The sequence below is a fragment of the Anthonomus grandis genome, chromosome 5 (genome assembly GCF_022605725.1).
Source record: "Anthonomus grandis grandis chromosome 5, icAntGran1.3, whole genome shotgun sequence".
Classification (NCBI taxonomy): Eukaryota; Metazoa; Arthropoda; class Insecta; order Coleoptera; family Curculionidae; genus Anthonomus; species Anthonomus grandis.
This window is the reverse complement of record NC_065550.1, coordinates 9853613-9864258: the sequence shown is the minus strand read 5'-3', so window position 1 is coordinate 9864258 and position 10646 is coordinate 9853613.

Genomic DNA, 10646 nt, shown 5'->3' with positions numbered 1-10646 from the left:
GTGTTGTGTATCTTAAAAGCTAAAAAGTTTACGCTTCTTTTGTGCACTTTGTGCACTGTGTACGTGAATATTTTTCTTAAAGTTCTGCAAGATTTTATGTTCGGGAAGGACGTGCTTTGAGAGTTGATTCGACAGACTTGCATTTCTTCATAAAAAGTCTCGATATAGCGATATTCTAGTGATCTGCAGATGCACTCAACTCTTCCAAACATCATACTTAACACAAGCGAACTGACAAAGACAGCGGCAAAGTAAGCCCTGACATAATAAGGCTTGTGGCGGCAAAGGTAGCCTTTTATATAATACAGGAGCCTGAGTGTTATCTGCGTTAATTTTAATCAGATCGCACTTCAAAATAATGTTAAGGTCATCAGTAACAGTTGTTTCTTGGCGACGCCTATCCAATGCTTCCCTGAGGGACACCAGCGTTTTGACACCTTTGCAAGGTGTGTATATTAGCGACTATCTCTGGCATCGTAGAAGCCATACTTAGCAAAGTCGGTGGTGTTTTGTATTGTGTGGCTCTACGGTAGAGTTTGATACAAACATCTGACCCAGCAAGTTTGTGTCCTTTTCCATTGCCGCCATTGCAATACTATCTTCCCTAGTCAATGGTGGAATTTTTTATGTACAGAAACCCCAGGCCAACTGCTTTTTCTACATATCAGAACGATTTTGATCCTTTTGGAATATTAGGAAGTTTGATCTTCACTCTCTCATTATATTTTTCTTTACAGGTATCGATCACTCGCTTATATACATTTCTCAAGGCAACAAAGTTGGCACGACTTGCAGGGCTTGATTTTTGACGCCATTTACGATAAGCAGCATTTTTGTTGTTGACTGCCTTGGTGCAACTTTTATCGAACCACGGTTTGCTATCTGACGAGGTTTTTAAAATATTCGAAATATAAGCCTTCATACAAAAATTACCTTGCCAATAAAATCTCGAAGCACACTCTGAAAGGTCATTGGTTCTGAAACAGATATTATTCCAAGGAAACGAAGAGAGGAACTAGTTGCAAAATTAGAAAATATTTTCAGTTTGCTGATACGATACAAAACTTTACGCGGTATGGATGGATCGTGAGTTTTAATTTTTAGTTCATTTATTGTGGTTGTTAATTTGTGTTTATTTGCAGATGTTGGTGCACGGCGTTCATGTGCATGTTCAGAGCTCTTATCAAACTCTACCGTAGAGCCACACAATACAAAACACCACCGACTTTGCTAAGTATGGCTTATATTACATAGATGATCATAGATCCACTCCTTAATGTTTTATGCCTAACGGACCCTCTAGATCAGCCTCTGCCATAGTTATAACATATAAAAATTATTTACTGAACTATCATTCATTGGATGTTTTATGATCAATTTAAATAATGAATAATAAATGGAATTTTTGAAGGTCTTTATTTTTAGTAATTTTATATCTACTAATGTGAGGGGGTAGGTAATAAAGGAGCTATTATCTAATTTTATTCATTTATATATAATCCAGTCAAAAATGCAAATTTTATCTTGTTTGCCAGCGTACCTTAAAACATATAATAATAAGTTCTCGATGAACATAAATAATACGTTATTGGCTGTAATTCATTAATTTTGTTTGCACTCAATTATTCCCAAATCTTAGAATAATTTAACCATAACTGTTCTGTTTTATGTATAATTCCCCTATTTCTTATACAGCAGCCGTACAAAATTGTGGTTTTAACCGAAGTGAAAGGAAAATGTTATATTACACGGGTAATGTCGGCTGATTACGATTACGTATTCACCAGTAAATTTGGCAACGGAGGTTCCCACCTCAATCAAAACCAGATTATGTGATTTACCGAAATTTGATTAAAAAATTGGAATTTTGCCGTTCATTGTTTGACATTTACCGCGAGTCCCTCGGCTTATAATTAGCTATATTAACTTAGAAACCAATAAAAATGGTGGAAACCTACTAATAAATTATGATTATTATTATGGTTCTAGGTTCTATTTATAATTTATAATATCTATTACATAATATAGTTCAATTTTTAAGATTTTATATAAGGATACAGTAATGTATGTATAATTTACTAATAAGTATTAGCAATTTTTGAATGAGGTATTGGGCTTTTAAATTTACTTCACATGGAAGGCTCTATGGAATATATGGTTTTAAGTATAATGTAATTATTTTATATTTATAGGCTTAAAATGAATGTTTGATTTGATTTGATTCATTTTTCCTGCTTGGAATATTATGAAAAGTCAATATACAGAGTGTCCAGTTTAAAATTATGTATATGGGATTTTGGAAACCGTTAAACATACAAAGTGAGCGAAATGAGGAAAAAGTTTCGCAATTAAGTACCTATAAATAATCTATCATCTACTTCTTTGAATTCAGCATAACAACGATTATACAGGGAAAAAAAGAGAAAAGTGCGTTTTATAAAATCCCTTATATCATGTTTATTATAAAAGTTACAATAAGCAGATTTAGAGAGTGAGGGAAAATTTGAAAACAAAGTAACAAATAATCTAGGCCTATTATATTAAATGAGGGTGAAGTCAACTTTTGCTTTTTTTGTGGGCTTCATTTAGAATTTTTGCTTCTATAACAGCGTATCTCAGCTCCTCTTTAGTTTCGTATGATCTGCAGTAAACCACAATTTGGAGAAAACTCCAAAAAGTTAAGTGCACCTCGCAGTTCCACTTAAGGGGGAATTTCTGATTTAAAAAGTCTGTAATAATACGTCTATAGCGGAGTTTTACAGTGTTGCTACTAGAAGTTCCATAAGTGCTTCCACTACGTGACACCATAAGATGTTTTAATATCCCTCGGAGTTTAATTTATCTCGGTCTTCATTAAAAGAAACGCTCAATTACATGGGTACCCACCATATCTAACCAGACGTTAAATCCAAACCTAACTTAATGTCTAACTTGACAAACTATGCGGGGATTTTCATCTGACCAATAAATTTTTATAGATATTAATTAACGGTATTTTTACCGTTTACCAGCCATTAAGCGAGGTAAGTGGCTGAATCTTAGAAAGTAATAATCGTAAAACCCTTAAAAATAATTGATATACATGAAAATGTAAAATGAACATATTTTCATATTCCTTGGTCATCCGCTAGAGGGTCTTACAGCTACTTCAAAACTTTCAATAACGGACATCCCAAAATATTATCGTAGTAACCTACAAACATTTCCACACAAAAAAGTTTTAACAAGAATTTATATCATTTGTCAAATAAAGTGGTGAAGGAGTAAAGTAGAAAGTTTTATCTTGACTGAGAAAAATAGCAATTTTTTTGAAACATTTTTTATTTAAAATACTACTGGTATTACTTTTAGCTTTTGTTAAAATAAGGGACGTTCACTGTAATTTACTCTATTCTACAAGTAATAATACATTTAACTAATTATAAAAAGTAACAATATACAGGGTGTTCATTTGAAAACTTCCCACCACGGATTTATCGAAAACCACTGTTTAAAAAAAAACGCCGAAATACGTCAAAAGGTTTGTCAAGGGGGACAACTTTCTAACCTAAAATTACTTCACCCCCTTTCACCCTCTGCCCCCCAGGGTCATCCTCTTAAAATTTTTTATATATCTATATATATCTATATATAGATATATATAGATATATACGAGGTGTTCGAGATCAAAGAGTCCACCCTAAAAATATTAAGAAATAAATTGTTGAGCCAAAAACCGCCAAACACGTCAAATTTATTATTGAGGAGACATTTTTATTGACAGAAATTCCAGTGCCTTCATGACAATGTTTTTTTTGACCCTTTTGTTGGTTAAGTTATTTTTATTGCTGTATAGATGTTTTGTTTAAAATCAGCAATAACAATAGTAGCACGAAGTATTTGTTTTTTCTAGTCATGATAATATTCATAGCATTGATAACAATGGTTTATACGCTGCAAGAATGCATTGAATTGGTGGGCCTTTATTATTTTTTATTCCTTTATATTATATTAACAAAATAAGTCTGCTAGAGAGATCATCCGGATAAAATAGTAAATAGCTGTAACGCTCTCTAAAGGCTGACTAATGAACCTAAATTTAATTTCCAGCATTTTTTGGGCTCCTTTTATAAAATTTTTTTTATATCCGGTATTAATGTATAACAGCCGATGATATTTTTTTTAACTTATAAGAGTTTTGATTTTCTTTTAAATTATACGAAACGCAAAATTAGCGAAATTACATTTCCAATGCAAGCTAAAGTAATGTTAAATGAACTATGTATTATTATTTTAAATATAAGCACAATTTATTGTAAAATTGTGGTTATTTTTACTATCTGCACAGTTAGTTTTTTAAACAAAGAATGGCATTTCAATAATAATATATTTATCATAAAAACCGAATCTTTCTAAAAATACAATTTAATGTTAGATACCTTGAGTCAGGGTTTAGATAATAGTTAAACAACTCTATAAATTTCTGAGCTAATTATACCTTTTAAACACAATTTTTTAAAATTAAAAACAGCATAGGTATATTGTGTATTTACATTTTTCTCTAACTTCTATATTTATGTAAACCAACAGCGTACGAAATTCACTAAATGATTGGCTAAGTGATTAAAGTAGTACTTGAATTTCATAAACATATTAGTAGATTACTAACATTGGGAGAAAAAAACGAGTGCTTAAGATCGCATGTAATTTGGCACTGCCAGAGGGCCGAACGGCATATATTTGGCTTAATGTTAGATTTACTCCAATGTATTCTTAACTCTGTTATAGGAAACGAGTTTGCATTTACAAAATCCATATAATCATTAACCAGAATGCCGTGTTTATTATATTAAAACTAATGTAATAGGAAATACAATAAACTGCATTTTCCGAGACAGTCTTATTGTCCTATTGATCCCAATAAAGGTTATTAAGAGACAATTTCTGCCGTTGAAAAAATACTAGGCAGAAATTATTTTACCCTTGTGAATTTGGGCCTATGTGCAGAGGCATTAATTTAAGGGATTTCTTCAAATATTATTGCACCAACTTTTTGGTTTTTATTTACGGCAGGATAGACTACTTCTTTATTAATTATTTATTTATATTACCTTACTTTTACGGAATATGTATATAAATCACAATAGTATTTCTACTCTAAACAAGAAAATCTTTTTAAGAATTATTGTCTTTGATAAATAAGACTTATTACTTTATATTTGTTTATTACTACTTCAGAATTGAAATTGGAATGTGAGTTGGTGTATGGATGAATTAATAATATAAAAATTTGTTTACTTTTACGGTCTCCAATTCTTCAAATTGTTCTGCAAAATTACCTACTTTATATAACTAGTCAGTAACTATATTTAAGCTCTTCATAATATACCGAGAGCCTCAAAAAGTCCGACAAACTTCAAGGGGTGGTAGGACACATCGAAACAAATATTTTTTGTCCAGTTCACAAATGTCCGCAAATAAGCCATTTGGGCTCTAGAGCAAAAAAAAACTCTTTTTGGTACTATTATTTTGCGCATTAATTGAATCTTAAACTTTAAATCTTGAAGATTATCCACCCGGTTGACTTTTTGTCAATGAATCGTAATTTAAATAAAAATAAATTTTGAATTGTTTTCAGATGAGACATGTTTTATGCGCGATGGATGCTTCAATATCAGAAACAGCTATATTTGGCAAAAATCTGCACGCTGTGGCTCCTAGAAGATACCAACAACAATTTTCTGTAAATTCTGTTCTATTTTTGGAGAGAACATAATTGTTTACTCGTTGTCTGGCATTTTGAATGCAGATATGTACATCCATTTTCTACAAAATACTTTGCCTCGATTATTGCGAAGCATCGCTTTAAACCTCACAAATAACATGTAGTTTCAACAAGACACATATTGGTGTAAACGTGCGTCGGTATTTATAGCTCCTGATCTTAACTCCCTAGATTTTTCTCTTTTGGGGTTATCTGAAAAGTTTGGAAAACCTTTAACACCTACGAAACACCTGTTTCTAATAAGGAAGATCTGCTAGCAAGAATAATGGCTGCACCCGTGTAGAAGCTATTGCACGAATGTTACAAAGAGTTTGCGACTCAATGACCCAATGGTGCAATTTTTGCGTTAAAGCAAATGATTGGCATTTAAAGCAACTATTGTAAATAATAATTCATTTGTTAATAAACAAAATAATCATTAAACCTCACTGCAAACAACGATTTAGTTAATGAGCAAAATCATAGTTTCAAAAACAGTTGTTTTGCTCGACTCATTTGCGGAAATATGTTTACTGGACAAAAAAATATTTATTTCGATATATTGTCGGTTTATTTTTAGGACACCCGGTACCTATAAGGTGGGGACCTGTGGAAACCTGACCTTAATTTTTTTAAATAGGATAATGCCACTTGCGGCACTTTCTTAAAAAGCGCTTTTAAAAAGAAAATTGACGGTTTACTTTTCTTTTTAAAATGAATTAATCCTTGACATTAAACTGAAAAAAACTGTTTAGAGGTATGAAAATTGAAAACAAAATATCCCTACGTTAAATGCATATTTTGTTTATCTTGAAGTGATTAATCGCTATAAAATGACCTAACTGCTCCAAAATTATGTACCTGCCATCGTACATGATAACCTTTAAGTGAATACAATTATTCAAATTTTTGTGTAATAAAAAATCGCACAGATAAACATGTTTTTGTGGTATAAATCAAATAGAATAAGTAAGTATTATTAAAAAAGTGTTTGTTGGTGAAGTAAGTTGATGGTAAGTGAAGGAAGTATTTATTCGTGAGTATTTATTTACGCCAAAATGCCATATTTATTAGAAAGCAAAAATCGAAATCCTAATGATAATTGGGTTTGGAAACCGAATGCGAACTAAAAATCAAGTTGTGGCGTTATTTTGAGAAAATCATTCTAATTTGACCTCACTGAATCTAAATGCTGTGAGTAAAATTGAGAAGCAATTTAGAACTCATGGCCATGGAAGAAGTATCCCTATATAAAAACAACCATCGGTAAGCGGGGATATAAAAATGGAGATTCTACTGAGTTATAAGGAATCACCTATCATATCGGCACGATAAGTAGCTTAGGTTAATGATAACGGGTATGTCACAAAACAGCTTAAAAAACTAAAGTCAGCAAGAAAAGAGCGTTTAGAATGTAACCAGTCTAGGAGCTGCTAGAAGACGATCCTGATCGTAGATTAGAATGTTGCCAAACCATGATGAATCTGGATGATAATGATCAAATACTTTTAGACTGGGGGTTATTTTCAGATGAAGTCACTTGACTATCGAAGAAAAACTATGTAGGTGCATGCTGGTGTCGTTTTAAAGTTGAGTGACTGGTCGAGAAGCATACATAACATCAATCAAAAACCAATATGTGGCAATATTTTTTAATAACAATTTGACTAGTGACAGATATCTTAAGTTTATAAAATACCATAGTTAACACAGCTAATTCCTACTGAAAATAGAAATGTTGACGAACTTCACATGAAATTAAAAATATGTCAAAAACGGTTACACTAAGGTATAGGACATTATACACAAAATATACTTAGAATTTCACGTAAAAGCCAAAAATGTAAAAATATACAGGGTGTTCCATTTAAAATAACGAAGTTGACACCTACTTCCGGTGTAACCGGAAATTTCACAACTGTCAAAATATTTTAGTTGTGTAGCCCCCATCGACTGTGCCATGTTGCCAAATTTTCAAAATTTTTGAAAAATTAGTTTCCGAGATATCGATCGCGTCTATTCGTCGTGAGACACCCTGTATATACCATGTGTTAAAAAAGTCCCGGACCCCCTTGAAACTGAAATTGTCGAAACAGTGGGCTGCCTAGGCAGTTGTGCATATAGGTCTCCTGATGGATCCGTCATGCCCCACCGGGGGTTACCAGAGCCCAACGGCCTTAGAGAAACCGATAAGGCTCTCTGGTCTGAAGGACTTAAAAGTCACTCGGTACACTGAAAGTGTTACCCAAGTATTTGAACCTGGCGCGCGTGAGTGCTGGACACTCTCCGACTATATGGTCAACGGTTTCATCCTTCTCACAGCATCATCGGCCTTCCGGGTAGTCCGCAATACCGATGGTATGGAGATGGCTTCTTAAGTACCAGTGACTGGTTAAAAGACCTGTCACTAGCCGAATTTCGCGTCTTTTTAGGCGTAGTAGATTTTTGGTGAGACAGGCAGAGGGCCCACCTATGTGCGCTTTGGCCTGTCTCATACCAGGGGACTCCGTCCATCTTCGGTGGGTCCACTCCAGCAGACCCTTCATTGACGCGACCGATACGCATTTGGCGATACCAATTATGGGTTCCGGCCCCATCGGCAAATTCGCGGATCCCAGTCTGGCAAGAGAGTCCGCTTCCTCATTACCTGCATTGCCTGCATGGCCCGGTATCCAGACGAGCTGGACCCTGCAGCCAACCTGCACTAGTTTTTTCAGGACTTTTATGCACTCTAGTACAAGCTTGGAGCTTACCTTTGTGGCCGTGATAGACTTAATGGCAGCTCTGCTGCCGGATATTGATACGAATGTATTGCGGTGTCCGCAGCTTAGAATTTTCTGTCGGCATTTTAATACAGTGAATACTTCGTCCTGAAAGACAGTGGCGTGCTTCCCCAGCGAGTATGCCCTACTGGTATGTGGGATCCCACCACAAAGCCTTGATCCAGCTCTGTTATTCATTCTGGACGTATCTGTGTACCAGATGGTCGCCCTATTTAGTAATGCAGGTCTGTTGGAATGCTGCCACTCCTCTCTGCCTGCAATGTGCGTCACGAATCCCTCGCAGTCCACAGTCATTGGAGCCATGCAGTCACTGCCTATCAGAAGACGAGGACATTCCTGTATGGCCCGTATATCCAGCAGAGGATCTTAGGAGATAAACCCCGGGCTTTCGGCTTGCCTGTAGGCCCATAGCGCACAGGTGGCCTTCTTCATTCTGGTGTCTGCATGATCTTACGAGGAGAGTTTGGGTTCTAACTTGATACCCAGAAATCCAACTGTCCTGGAGTAATGCAGCTGCATGCCACCTAGAGATATAACAGGGGGCGTGCCAAAGTTACGTCTCCTCGTGAATAGTAGGAGCTCTGCTTTTTTGGGGTTATTCCTGAGACTCCCCTAGAGGTACCATACGTTTACCATACGCAGGGCTCTCATCATAGGGCCCCGCATTGAGACGGCGTCTTTCCCCGGGCAAAGGATTACCAGATCATCAGCGTAGGCCTGTGTGTATAGGCCAGCATTGTTTAAAAGATTTATCAGGCAGTCGACCATAAGGCACCACAAGGTAGGGGACAATACTCCTCCCTGCGGGCAGCCCCTAGCCGCCAACGTTTTGACAATCTCGTTGTTAAGCCGGGCAGATACATGACGTTTCCAGAGCAGCTAACTAAACAGGGTTCTGAGCTGCGGCTCTCGAGTGCTTTGTAGATTAATGCTTAAGGGGTGTTGTCGAACGCCCCTTCAATATCTAGAAATGCACCCAGGCAGGCCTTGCCACTACCCAGAGCACCCTCCACCTTCCTCACGAGGTGGTGTAGGGCCAAGTCCGTGGATTTGCCCGCCTGATAGGCGTATTGGTGCACATGTAGTGGTTTTTTGACCAGGATGCTTTCCTTAAGGTACCGATCAATCAGCCTCGCCATCGCCTTCAGCATAAAGCTGGTAAGGCTGATAGGTCGGTACGATTTGGGATCTGTAAAATCGCTTTTTCTGGGTTTCGGAATGAAGACGACTTTCACTTGACGCCATAACTTTGGGACGTAGTCTTGAGCAAGGGAGGTCCTGAATAGTCTGACTATGTGTGGGGTTAGTACTTCTAACCATTTTGCAAAAGGCATGGATATAATCCATCCATGCCCGGAGATTTGAAGAGGGGGAATGTCTTGATTGCCTATTTCACCCTCTCGTAGGTAATTATTCTTCTAGCAGTCTCATACTCTAAGCGAGTCGGAGCCCGAGAACAGCTAGGAGGATCGCGAAATGAATTGGAGTCCGGGAAGTGAGTACGCAGCATGACCTCCAGTGACTCTCGCTCATTGGTAGTAAAGCCGCCAGCTGGAAGTGATAGCGACCCCAATTCAGTTCCAGGTTCCTTGGACAGTACTTTGTACAGTCGTACTGCGGAGGGTATGTTTTCAACGCCATCGCAGAACCGCCTCCAGCACTGTCTTTTGGAGTCCCTGAGTGTCTTTTTGTATTGCTTTTGAGCTCCGTGGAACGCATCTCAGTCAGTGGCAAGCTTAGTGCGCTCAGCCCTGCGAAGGAGCCGACGCGTAGTATCACGGTGCTTTTCCGTGTTACTGTTCCACCAGGCATTCTTGGCATTGGCGGGTCTCCGTCTGAGGGGACCGCTGCCCTCGAAAGCCACGACTATCGTACGAGTCAGGTTGACAGTCTCGATCTCTGTGTCGGCCGGAAGTGTGTATCTTGCCGGCATGTCCGCAAGACCACCGACTAGTTCCTCTCGAAAGTGGTCCCAGTCAGTGCACCTTGGATTTCTGTAGGCTGTGGTATCGCACCGAGCCTGCTTCTTTAATTCAAAAAGAATGTACCTGTGGTAACATTGTGACCTCAAGGGACACTCTCCATGAGCTGAAAAGGTTCACAGTACTAGGTGAACAGAT